Raw genomic sequence first — 12,841 nt, forward strand, 5'->3', positions numbered from 1 at the left:
TTAGTTTGGAAAATGATTCTATCAATTTATGAGAGAAAGTAGCACTCTCCCTGAGAGTTCAGTGAAATTTCGTCGTCTCAGGGCGAACTAATTGAATGGAAAGATACCTGGGGCGAATCACCAGCAACCATTTTGCCTCTGCAAATGTTATTCTCCATGACATCATCTATTACCCACAGACCTTTCTTGCAATACTATGGAAAACCCTGTCACTATATGACTTATACTGTATATTCAAAGCCCCTCGTTCGATCACTGCTGTTAGCAGACCTTTTACTTCTGTTTAAATTGTATTGATCATCAGACATAAATATTAATTAACAAGTATTAAAAGATGATTTACTAATAAAATAGTACCTCTTTATTTTTAAGTACTAAGCAAACGAAAACGTGACTATTCAAGATAAAAGATAAAAAGACCGAAACACCATTTACATAATAATCTACCTATATATTTCTAGAGCCTGAAAATGATTACTAATGCATGTAATTTTTCCATTTAGCTATAAGACATTCTGCAAATCTATCAGATTTTAATGAACATTAATACAATCAGTAATTAAAAACATACAGTTGTTTTCTGGAGATTAGAAAGAAATATTTCATTTTCTATTTCATGTTAAGCGTCTTTGTTCGATATTTTTATATAATACAAGAAATAAAAATTTATTGTTATTAAGAAACTATGATTCAATATTTATTAAATAATATTTTTATTTGGGAGAAAGATCAGAATTTAAGAAAAGTAAAATGAAATGCTGCTACCAGCTAGAACCGTGCCACGGTTATCGCGACTGTAACATTGTACTTTGCTAAACATGACTGTATGAAAATAGTTGAAATGTTTGAACTTAAGGGTACTCAAAGTTTTTTCAGGAACTGTTTCCTATCGTTGTACGAAATTGATATCTGGTTTCGAATCTTTCAGCTATGAACAAAATGAAAGACAATTATGCCTTGACGTTGCCTTGTGAGAGAACAAGAAACGAGACTGTACTCAAAGTTTTTTCAGGAACTGTTTCCTATCGTTGTACGAAATTGATATCTGGTTTCGAATCTTTCAGCTATGAACAAAATGAAAGACAATTATGCCTTGACGTTGCCTTGTGAGAGAACAAGAAACGAGACTGACTAAGTATTAACGGGAAATACTGCATGCTATGGGAAACAAATCACATAGTTAAAGGTCAGCGAGAGTAAGGTAAGTGCCGTCCGCTCTGCAGGCACCCCAATCTTTCTCCGAATCCGCAACAGCTTCTGAAACTGCAAGTCTTTTATCTGCATGCAAGGGTACCAGTATTTTGTAAACCAGTTGAACCCAATCAGTAGGCCAAAGCTCTGCCAGTTGGTCTGCGCCAGGAATGAATTTTCGTAAAAGACAGACCTGGTTAACGGCAATCGACAGACAAAGAAACTGATTGGCAAGAATGGCCACATTTCAATAACATACAGCCAGTCATATTCTTGACCCATTCCGTAAGTTACAACGCTCTGTCGAAATTACTCAGACGGATTCATTATCTTTTCACCGAAACATTACTGTAACACAAGGAAATCAAGTGAGGTCTAGTTTCAAGTTGTCACAACTGTCATACTGTCAAATTTCAGTCGTTGCCGTTTACAAAATTACGTTTGTGGAACATAACTTTAAATCATTTTAACGCTGTACACTCCTTCATGTAATACGCGTCGCACTGTAAACCTGTCAATATATTTTGAGAGGAATATTAATATAGCCATTGATTTTACAGCAGAACTTATTTAAATGCATGTAATGCAAATAGACAAAAAATCATAATTTTGACACTGCTCTTTACCTTTTAACGCCAAAGTAATCAATTATTGTTTCCAGGGATACACCTGCGGACATCTGAAAAATATCAACTAACGTCGACACTCGCTACCGCCAAAATACTCTGCATGTTAGAAGTGTAAGCCCTGTAGTTCTTAAGCAGTCTACATCTCCTTTTCCGACATGTATTTGCAAATAATGTTCTCGTCTTCCAACACGAAGGAAATGGGTTAATTAGTTCTATATGACGATACTTCTTTTGAAGATGGTCAACATAAAAGAAAAGTGACAACTGTTTAAGGATGAAATTATTTACTGCACATGGGAGGCCAATTAAAAACTTTATCCGATGTTTCGTACGCTAATATATCCTCTACTAGGTGAAAGTTATTTCTACATAGTTTTCTATCAAACTTCACAATTTTTAAAATAGGCTCAATAAAAATGAAGTGTTATTTTAAATACAGTACTGAAATTAAAAATAGTGTTGGAAAGTATTACACACTCAAACTAAATATGTCATTCTATTTAAATAACAATTCTAATAAACTTTCTAAGAAAATGGAATGTAGAAAGAATTCTAGATCTCATTGTTTGTGGAATCTACCGGACGTGGGTTTTAGTATAATTAATAAAGAAGCGGCTTTATTTACTCCTCATAATTTCCACTGTCCACAGTGCTCAGAATTCACTCGACGACCCTTGAGATAGTACAATACCGCAGCGACATTACAATAGGGACTGCACTGTAGAACATCAGCGAACTATGTAGTCGACAGCTAACTGAACCAAACACTCAGTTGTCACATAAATCACGTTAGCAACGGTCATCTGGTCGGTTGTAGTCGTTCTCTTATGAGGCTGCTTGGATTAAATACGCTTGAGAATGTGCGAGCAACTAGTTTTTTAGTCGCGGGCACAGGGAAAAGCTTGTTATCGTAGGCAGAAGACACGGGAGTGGTAGGAGAACGACCTACCACTCCCTGTTAATGAATAGACTTTCTGTCTTTCTTGTTTCGCTTTCTTTTTATTTTTATAACTCATACTGGCGTGTCTTGTGTGTGTGGTTCACCTTGGATGGTGGTGCTACACGTGGACCGATCTGAGTGACCTCCACTTGCCTCCCTCTGACCTCTGAGCTGACTTGCTTAGTGGCTTAAAGTTTAATGTGGAGTCGGAACCATTGTGCTGCTCTGCATTTTTCACACGAACAAACGTTGCCAGAGTTCAATGAAATGTTAGAAGACAGACATAAATCCTATGACTTGTAATACTCTCTCCAATCAGTACTAATAGGCCTGTCACGAGAGAAGTCGAGCATAACACTACTGGCTCTTACAAAATCATCAGTATAGCGATAATGTTACTCCTTTGAAGGGATTTTTTAGTTGACTGTCTTTTCGTGTAATATTTAAGGTATCACACTATTTTTGTTTCTCGAAATATTGCTACTGGAAGGCAACAACAGCTGAGCATACGGGATTCGAGATTCTAAGCAAGATTCTATTAGTTATAAGGAAATTTCACTTACATATAAGGAGACGGTCGCCAGCTTAATTAGGTAAGTTACTAGCACTGTTCATAAAGGAAGTTAAATATTGGGATTGACATTACTCGATTTTGAAATTCTGTTTTGTTAATAAGATACAAGGCAATTGCGCAGTTTAGCAAGCAGGGTAACAGTGGTTTGGTATGAACAGCACAGAGGTAATATGAAACATTTTGACAACTGCTTCTCGATAGCACTTACATTTTTGTAGAAAGCTAATTATCGTTAGAAGTAAATTATTACTAAAGGTGAAGAAATACTAACTTGGAATATTAACGTGGAGTAGAGTTGTTTTATCAGCTTAATTATGGGAAAATAATATCACTGAAATGTTTTCCAGTAATTATATTCTCTATTGTAATTAAAATTTGTGCTCTCAATGAGCATTCAATTCTTTAGACCTCATAGCTCAGATGAAACTTGCTGTCCCTAGGCCTCTCACACTTTGAACACTTTTACTATAGCACTCGCAGTTTGTAAGAATGGTTTGCATTTCTTTAGCACTGATACTGTAATACAGAGTGTCCCAATCAAACCTCCCTGATTAGTACCCAGGAGAGAAAAGCCACAGTAGATACGACAATGAAAAATGCACGACGTTGTAGGGCACCTCAAAGAAGTTATATTCAAGCGTCAGAAGTGCCAAGTATCGTCGCCAGAGTGCAGCACGGTCTTTTTTCTTTTGTTCGATATAGTTCGTTGCGTTTGGTCTGGGCGGACGTCACAAGACATCCGTTCAAATTGATCGTTGATTTCTTGACTCAGTTTTTTTTTATTACAGAGAGCACGCAGCCCTCTTACCGAACACGCTGAGCTACCGTGCCGACATACGGTCGCATGAAGTGAAAATGGCGACTCCACAGCAGCACGCACAAGCCGTAGTGTGATCTGCAGTAACAAAATCGCCGATTACCGTGCAAATAAATTATTTTCGTGTGTGTGAATGTGATCCACCTGATGTGAAATCAATTAGGGAATGGTATAGGAAGTCTCTTGCAACAGGAAGTGTTCTGAAACATTCTGGTGGTGCACGTTACGGAGTTTCAGAAGAGATAGCAGAGGACATCAGACAAACGTTTTCCGAAGCCCACGCAAGTCAATTCGTCAAGCATCTAGGCAAATTGATGTACCTCCATCAACATTACATCGTGTAGTTCATCAGCATCTTAGTATGTGTGCTTACAAAGTGCAAATTCTGCAACATCTGACGCCAAACCACAAACCACGCCGACAACAATTTTCTGCAGATATGCTGCAGCGTATTGATATGGATGCCAGCTTCCTGGAAAGATGTTTATTCTCAGATGAGGCAAATCTTTCATGTATCAGGAAGGGTTAACAGGTATAATGTTTGGATTTGGGATTCGCAAAATCCGCATGTTGTCATTGAACATGTTGATGATAGCCCTAAACTAAACGGCTGGTGTGGGCTAATGCACGACAGGATTGTTGTGCCGTTCTTTTTTGTGGAACAGTGACTGGGTCTGTGAATCCGTACATGTTGGAGCAGTTTCTGTACCCTCAGATGCAAGACTTGCAACCAAACATCATTTATCAACACGATGGAGCTCTGCTGCATTGGTCAATGGCTGTTCGGAAGTTCCTGGATAGGAAATTTCCCAGTCGTTGAATGGGACATGGAGGACCCATTGAATGGCCAGCACGTTCACCCAACATTACGCCGCTTGATATCGTTATGTGGGGTTTCGTGAAGGACCGCGTGTATTCGAACAAAGTTGACGCTATTCCTACGTTGTGACATCGTATCACTAGTGCAATTGCAACAATAACAGAGGAAATGTTACAAAGAACTTGGTAAGAAAATGAATACAGAATCGATATTCTTCGTGCTACAAATGGTTCACATGTAGAGGTGTATTGATGATAAATAAATAAATTAATTCTTTTAGATGCTCTACAATGTGGTGCATTTTTCATTCCCTGGGTCTTTGAGATCAGGGAGGTTTGAGTGGGACACCCTGTACATACTGCAAAAGTGGCTCAATAAGCGGCATGGGAACCCAGTAACTTTTCTATAGACTGACTCAAACGAAATTGAACATTTTACTTAGTACGCAACATCAGAAACACCTTTTAATTACAAACACAATAAAATATATACACCCCTGCAGTCCTGTACAATAAGTATTCCTAACGGTTGCCCTCAGGCTCTACTAGCCAGTAACTATTCTGAATAATTCCAGTTGTATGCCAATAATATAAATGCGGCCCCGACATTTTATTAAAGGTGATTCTGAAGTAAAACACTTTAGATCCTTTCCTTGCAGTAATAAAATGGTGGAACTTTAACTATCGTTTTATGAAAATCAATTGGAGTACTTCTGAAATAGGACTCACAGAATAATTTACAAATCCAACTACTCCACAAAGTTATTAAATGTTCTTAAAGAAAGAAATTATTTTCAGTTTAATGAAATAGGATGCTCGGAAACATTGCGGCAATTGGAAAAGAGCCGTGCTTCGGTAAATGACTTTGGATTAAGTATGGATCATAGTTTAAAGAAGAGCGTATTATTTCGATAAGAAACGAAATAACTGATCAGTGGAGTCATACAGCTCAGATGATAATTAGAGACGAATATTGTGGCTTTGACGATTTCCTATGGCTCCTGAAGAAGTGGCAAAAGTATCCGTGGCTGTTGCTGTTTAACAAGCTCTGAAAATTCTCTTCTTAGTGTTGGATTTTTGTTGTACAGAGCTAACCAAGATGTGCCGTGAATACTAAGCCAATTGCTTCCACGTCTTGCTGCTCTTCTTACCGCGTTCAGCACACAAGATTAGAGTGCTCTGCATGCTATCCACCAACTAAAACGAAGGAGCCTTCCAGTTCGATCGCAAAATCCACCTTTTCTATTCTCGAGAAATTAGTTTCATTGCAGAAGAGTTACCATCCGTGTTTCACATGATTAAAAACGTATGTACCCTGTGCATGAACCAGTATTACAAGCAACGCTGTAACATTTCCATTCTTTTACAGAACATTATTCTTAAAATTATATCCACAGATTAATTACAATGACATAAATGGACATAAATAATGAATACAACATTTACATCGACGTTACTTACACAGATGTCACGTTATGTAAAAGCAGACAAAGAAATATAGGAATAGGGAATGTCGGTGCAGAATGAAGCCAATGCATTTAGATCGGCGTCTACCGCTGAACTGCTGAGGCACCGAGCTATCCTCCAGTCAGTTGTAACAGTGTACTGCTGTTAGAAATCAGGCAACCTGTCTCGTAAAAGCTGTGTAGTCGTCGAGGCATCCCATAAAGTTGAACTGCTTTTCTTCTTTTGTGCAATTTTAGTTAAATTTATCTTCTGACATCGTTATCTAAGTACCTGTCATTTTAACATTTATGAGACGTACCCGCAGTGCTAAAGCGTCAAAGAGGAGAAAAAGAAGTGGAGAAGCTTTATGGAGTTCTGCACAAGCACATTCAGCTGTCAGGAAACGGTTACCTATCAGTAACATTTAGCAATTTGTCTAACTAAAGAGGGAGGGGCAGTGGTGGCAGGCGTTTCCCACATTGACTGCCCTTTCTTCCTGGATCCTCGGCAAGTGATAAATGAACCGCAGTGCTCCTTAGAGACATGCGGAGGTCTCCGAGCTTCATCTCGCCCTTGATAGGCAGAGCGGCAGTGCTTGCGGCGAAGAACAGACGCCGGGGAGATGATACCGCCTGTAAGTGTCACGCTGGCGCTCCGCCAATAAGATGGCAGATGGCGAGGTAATGTGGAGAAATGGGGGTTCCCCGCGCGTCACAACAAATGTTAGCCCGCCGTGATAAAGGGCCGGGCTTTGCCGGCGTCTGCCGCGACAGACAAATCGCGGAGTCGCTCCCCGGTTGAACTTCCGGCCGAGTCCTTTTCAGGAGGCTTTTTTAACCCCTTCCCCACTTCCCTTTCCGCTCCATTAAAGAGAGTAATCTGGGATCATTCTTCTGAGCCCCTGCCACATTAATTCCCCTCGGAGAGGCGGCCCTTTTAGTCAGCTCTGTGGCCGTTTTGCGGATGAATCTCTGCTGGCACCTTACACTTGTCTAACATTCACATCGCTGTGGACCTCTGACTGGCGTCCTCGTTCTGTGGGATCGTTGTCCACAAACGAAATTAATGCTTGGGATCCGAGCATCTGAACAAACTGGCTGCATTGTCTTGGTAACACTTGAGTTAGATACAAAGAGAAGTATGTAAGAAATTAGCGCAGCGTACTGCAAATGTCGCTACCTTCAAAGCGGAGTTATCAGGTAATCTCACTGTAAAACAATTTGGTTACATTTTGCACTAAGACCAAAACATTAATCATCTCGACAGTCAGTCTTATAAGAGGCTATCTTGAATTGTACGTAGCAGTCTGTCTAGTGGCATATCAGTGTCTTATTAAGGAGAATTTCTGACGGCTGTGTTCCCTGTTTTCAGCTTCTTCTCTCATTCCGCTGAATCTGCTTCTATTTTTAATGGTCTCCAGTTGTTGAATTCTTCTTCGTCTTCGTTATGTAGTGCCTCCGATCTTTCCTCATGTATGAGACTCTCTTGCGTGTGTCCGATCCAGTTGTCCCTCTGACGAACTGTATTCAGAATAGTTGTCGTCTTCCTTCTCTTCTCGATACATCGTCGTTTCTAATGCTATCTGTCCATTTTCTCTTCTCTGTTTACTCCAGCAACACACTTCAGAATTTTCCAGGTAATTTCTCCGTTCTTCTCATGGTACACGTCTCCGATCCGTATAGTGCAGTGCTCCACCTGTAGCACTCCACCATTTTCTTCCTTGACTCCAAGGTCAACTTGCTGATCAGCAGAGTTTTCTCCTTGTTCAAGGCAGCTTCGGCAATGGTGATTCTTCGCCAAATTTCATTTTTGCACTGGATATCCATTGTCAGCAAACTTCCCAAGTACTTGAAGAGCATGAGAATCTCCAGTTTGCAATTTTCGACAATTATCCACACAGGTTTCTCCACTTTTCATATCCGTATCATTTTTAATTGTATGTTGACTTTTATTCTGCATTTCCTTCCAGCTTGAACCTTTCAGTTGTGTCTATAAATTTTGGGGAGCACTACCTGGTCATCCACGTACTTAATGGTGTGCATTAAATGTCGTCCTATCCTGGGGTTTCTTCTCTTGCCAGCCAGTCTCCATACAAGTTGAAGAGACTAGCCCATAGAAAACATCCTTGTCTGATTTCTCTTCTTGTTTACACGCTGCTTTTCTTCACAGTTTCGTCGCACTTTTACTGTTTCTCTCATGTATAAGTCGAGGACTAGTCTCCGGTCTCTCCAGCTGATTCCTGTCTCCTTAAGGAAACTGATCAATTTTGTCCAGTTCATTCTGTCGAAGACCTTTTGCCAGTCGATAAAATTAGCGCAAACTTCTTCGTTAGCAGGCAAAACTGTCCCCGGCAAAATCCCCCATACCGATGGCGCTGTAATTAGACGAATTCCGAAGATCGCAACTGTTTGTACGGTGATGGCTAGTTTCGGCAGATTTTCATTTGCAGATCACATGCGTACAAACAGTAACGTCTACAAAGACCTCTATAGGTAAACACCTCGTCATAATCGACGCGATTATGTCTCCTTAAGGAAACTGATCAATTTTGTCCAGTTCATTCTGTCGAAGACCTTTTGCCAGTCGATAAAATTAGCGCAAACTTCTTCGTTAGCAGGCAAAACTGTCCCCGGCAAAATCCCCCATACCGATGGCGCTGTAATTAGACGAATTCCGAAGATCGCAACTGTTTGTACGGTGATGGCTAGTTTCGGCAGATTTTCATTTGCAGATCACATGCGTACAAACAGTAACGTCTACAAAGACCTCTATAGGTAAACACCTCGTCATAATCGACGCGATTTGAAAATCGCAGTTCATATTTGCCGAAACCAATCATCAGTGTATGAAACAATAATATGAGACGTATTTGATCCATTTTTACCACGTTAGTTTATTAGTAAAAGCAATGGTAAATAAACGGTGTTGCTGCTGATGCAGATCGAAATGCAACAGACGACCAACAATTACTGTTCATTGCTAAGTATCACAGAGTCATATGAATTTGAGGTAACATGTGGGGTGTCCCAGGAGGCGAAGGAAGTTTTAAAGCGAATTTAAAATCATTTCTCCTAGACAACTTCTACTGCACTGATGAATTAAAATTTGGAAGTCAGTAAAAAGAAAAAAAAATTTAAGTATTGTTGCTTAGGTAGGAATAAAATGATAATATGTTCATTAATATTAACACTAATCATGTATGCAAATCCCTAAAACTGTTTCGCTTCACATCATTTCGATGAAAGTTTAAAAAAAAATGGTTCAAATGGCTCTGAGCACTATGGGACTTAACTTCTGAGGTCATCACTCCCCTAGAACTTAGAACTACTTAAACCTAACTAACCTAAGGACTGCACACAACACCCAGCCATCACGAGGCAGAGAAAATCCCTGACCCCGCCGGGAATCGAACCCGGGAACCCGGGCGTGGGAAGCGAGAACGCTACCGCACGACCACGAGATGCGGGCGGAAAGAATCATTCTAATGATCTACAGAACATGTATCCAGCTACCTAACTAACCAACTACTAAATATTCAGGTGTATGACAGAAACGACCAAAAGAAGCAAAAACCTAAACAAAGGCTCTAAAATGCATATCTGAAGAGCCACGAGCACTTGATTGTTAGGAAATAAGCGCTTCACAGTAGCGTAAATCAGTTAGTAGTAACAGCTCTTAAGGTATACACTTTAGAGCCCTTGTTCACTGGACTTTTCTTTCTTGCTTTGGTCCATACTACGACCTGTCAAAATGTGGAAAGCGAATAGCCTCCAGTAGAAGAGATTTGTTTCACAGAATCGAAGAAGTCCTCATCGCTCTTAAGATACGCTTTTTAGAGCCCTTATTTACTAAACTTTTTCTTCTTCGAATGGTTGGTTCTGTAATATTCCTGAACATTGAACATTGACCGTTCCTCCTGTGAGAACCTTTCTTTTGGCGGCCAACTTTCAAATTTCTCTTCTGTTCATCTGCATGCTCGTGCCAAAGATGTTCATAGTTTATGCAAAGATACACAGATACAAATTTTGCACTGCTTTATGATACAAGTAGACTTCCGTCACGTGGTACTTGCCTACCTGATTATTGAAGAGGCTGTCAGTTACTGTGGTATCACAAAATGTAATTACATTGTAGTCCTGATGCTCAAAATGTTTCGTTGCCACTGTAAAAGCCGCTGTAATTTATTACAGTTTTCGCCGGCTGTTAAAATGCGTTCATACGACACCAAGTAGGAAATAAAGGAGTGTAACGTATGTGGCATAGAGTATTGCGGTGTTTTCAATTTTATCCAAAGCAAGCATGTTTCATCCAGCAACCTGAACGGCTAAATACAAATATTTTCTGTCTACTGCAGGAAATCCCTACCTGCAGTACGATTGTCTATTTGACTGTTTATGAGATTTCGATTTCCTCCAGACCACAGTCCGGGCGATACGACAGCGCCGGACTACAAGGCTTAATGGAAATTAATCGCAAAATTCTTATGGGTTGAAAGGAGATGATACAATAATTAAATCTTCCATTCGAGGATAAGATGCAAGTTTACTTAGTTTGTTTATTATTTGTTGTTTTTCGGTACATTAGGTAACCGTTGAGAAAGAATCTTTAGCAGCCACCCTGACACTACTCTGCAACAAACATCAACTTTACAACTGAAGACAGTGAAAACGTCATTAAATTTGGCTGGAAATGTTATATTGCGTGATCATAACTTGTGTTCAGCTTCAGATCTGCTACGTTTATTTGCTCGTTTTAAATTTACTTACGGTTCCTCATTGTGCTCCATACGTTGTCGGGAACATAGCCATTGACTGACACACCCGCACAGCTCTCATGTTCCACCTCTCCAGCGCACAGATTTGAACTAAAAGATAGCGTCGTATGCTTTCCTCTTTATGTTACATACTACCGTCTTAAAAACAGCAACGCCTAGGAAACACTTTCCGTCATATTTTCCATCGGTACTCTACCTTACCTCAATCTGGTCTTGACAAACTCATTTACAGGAAAAAAATCTACATGCAAGTGAAAGGGATATTTTTGTGGTCACTCACACTTTACGATAAATAGTACCTATATTAACTATGAACACACTTTGCCGCAACATCAACCGCTTTTGCAGCGGCCAGTGCCACAAATGACTTTGTTAAAAAGATTACAGCTTTTCTTAAACTAGACTGAAGCAGAAGCCGCAAGAGTAATCACCACATTTGGAAGACACACGGGAATAAACGTAGCAGAGAACACAGGGAAAAAGCAGTAAAGTAAGCAGAAGTCACGTAGTTCAATTCTATTAATCCACAACCCAATTATCGGCGCCAATCCACAGCATTTAAACAAGCGGTTGAGGAGACAAATTCACAGATATTACATGGGGTAAGTCTTCAGGTAATATTATAGCTTGTCACTACTATCCAATAATGATGAATTAATGTTCCAAAAATTTATTCATTTTCTGGTAGTCAGTTTAAGAACCGGGTCGTTACGGATATCAGTTCATTTCAGCTGAAGACATAGAGGAACCAGGAAACATGGGTCACTGTTAGGAATAACTCGATTTCACACAGGTTTTTATTGGGCACCTTATGTGTTAAGTGTTGTACATCAGCTCCTATTTGAGTATTGAAATGAAAGTTTAAGTCCTGTGAGAGGTATTTTTCGAATTCACAAACTTAATAGATATCATATCGGGAACAATTCAACAGTCGAAAACTTTCAAGTCTTAAGCGACGAATAGCGGCCCCACCCATTGCCACATGGCATATTGGATAATCTGCAAGAAATCCTTTATACAAATTACCTTAAAGAACCTTTTATACTTAAAAGCATATTCGAATTTAGGATTTACAATTCTATCTACTGTTTTTCATTCAACAGATAAAACTGGCATAAAGCATCATGAAGAAGATAAAAGACAGAGAGAGAGAGAGAGAGACAAAAACACTCTGTTTTTACTTCTGTGTTCAGTGTCTGATGTACTGAAAGCAAGTTATGTTATCAAACCTAGTCATTTACAATATTTTAATTTAAACTGATTCGAACGTTGTATGGTAAAACATCAAATACATAGTGTAATGGATACAAGTGCAGATAATTTTTTATGTTGCACTTGAACATACACACATAAATGTGTTTGATGTTTTCCTCTGTGTCAAATAAACTTCCCACAAACACGACACAAAATGTATTAGCTGATTTCTTCTGTGTGTTCGTAATTCCACCACTAAGTGGGCGCCACGTTTCAGCATAGATCTTCCATTTGGCATACACGTGTCCGCACCTGACCTGCTACCCAGGGGAAATAAGCATTAACGGCTTTCCCTTGCCACACAGTCTTACTGGTATTAACCAACCTAAAAATATATGATTTGTCATAGCTGTAATTATTAGTCTGAAAATCACATAACTACTGATGTAATGTCGTT

This window comes from Schistocerca cancellata, chromosome 6 (assembly GCF_023864275.1).
Source record: "Schistocerca cancellata isolate TAMUIC-IGC-003103 chromosome 6, iqSchCanc2.1, whole genome shotgun sequence".
Classification (NCBI taxonomy): domain Eukaryota; kingdom Metazoa; phylum Arthropoda; class Insecta; order Orthoptera; family Acrididae; genus Schistocerca; species Schistocerca cancellata.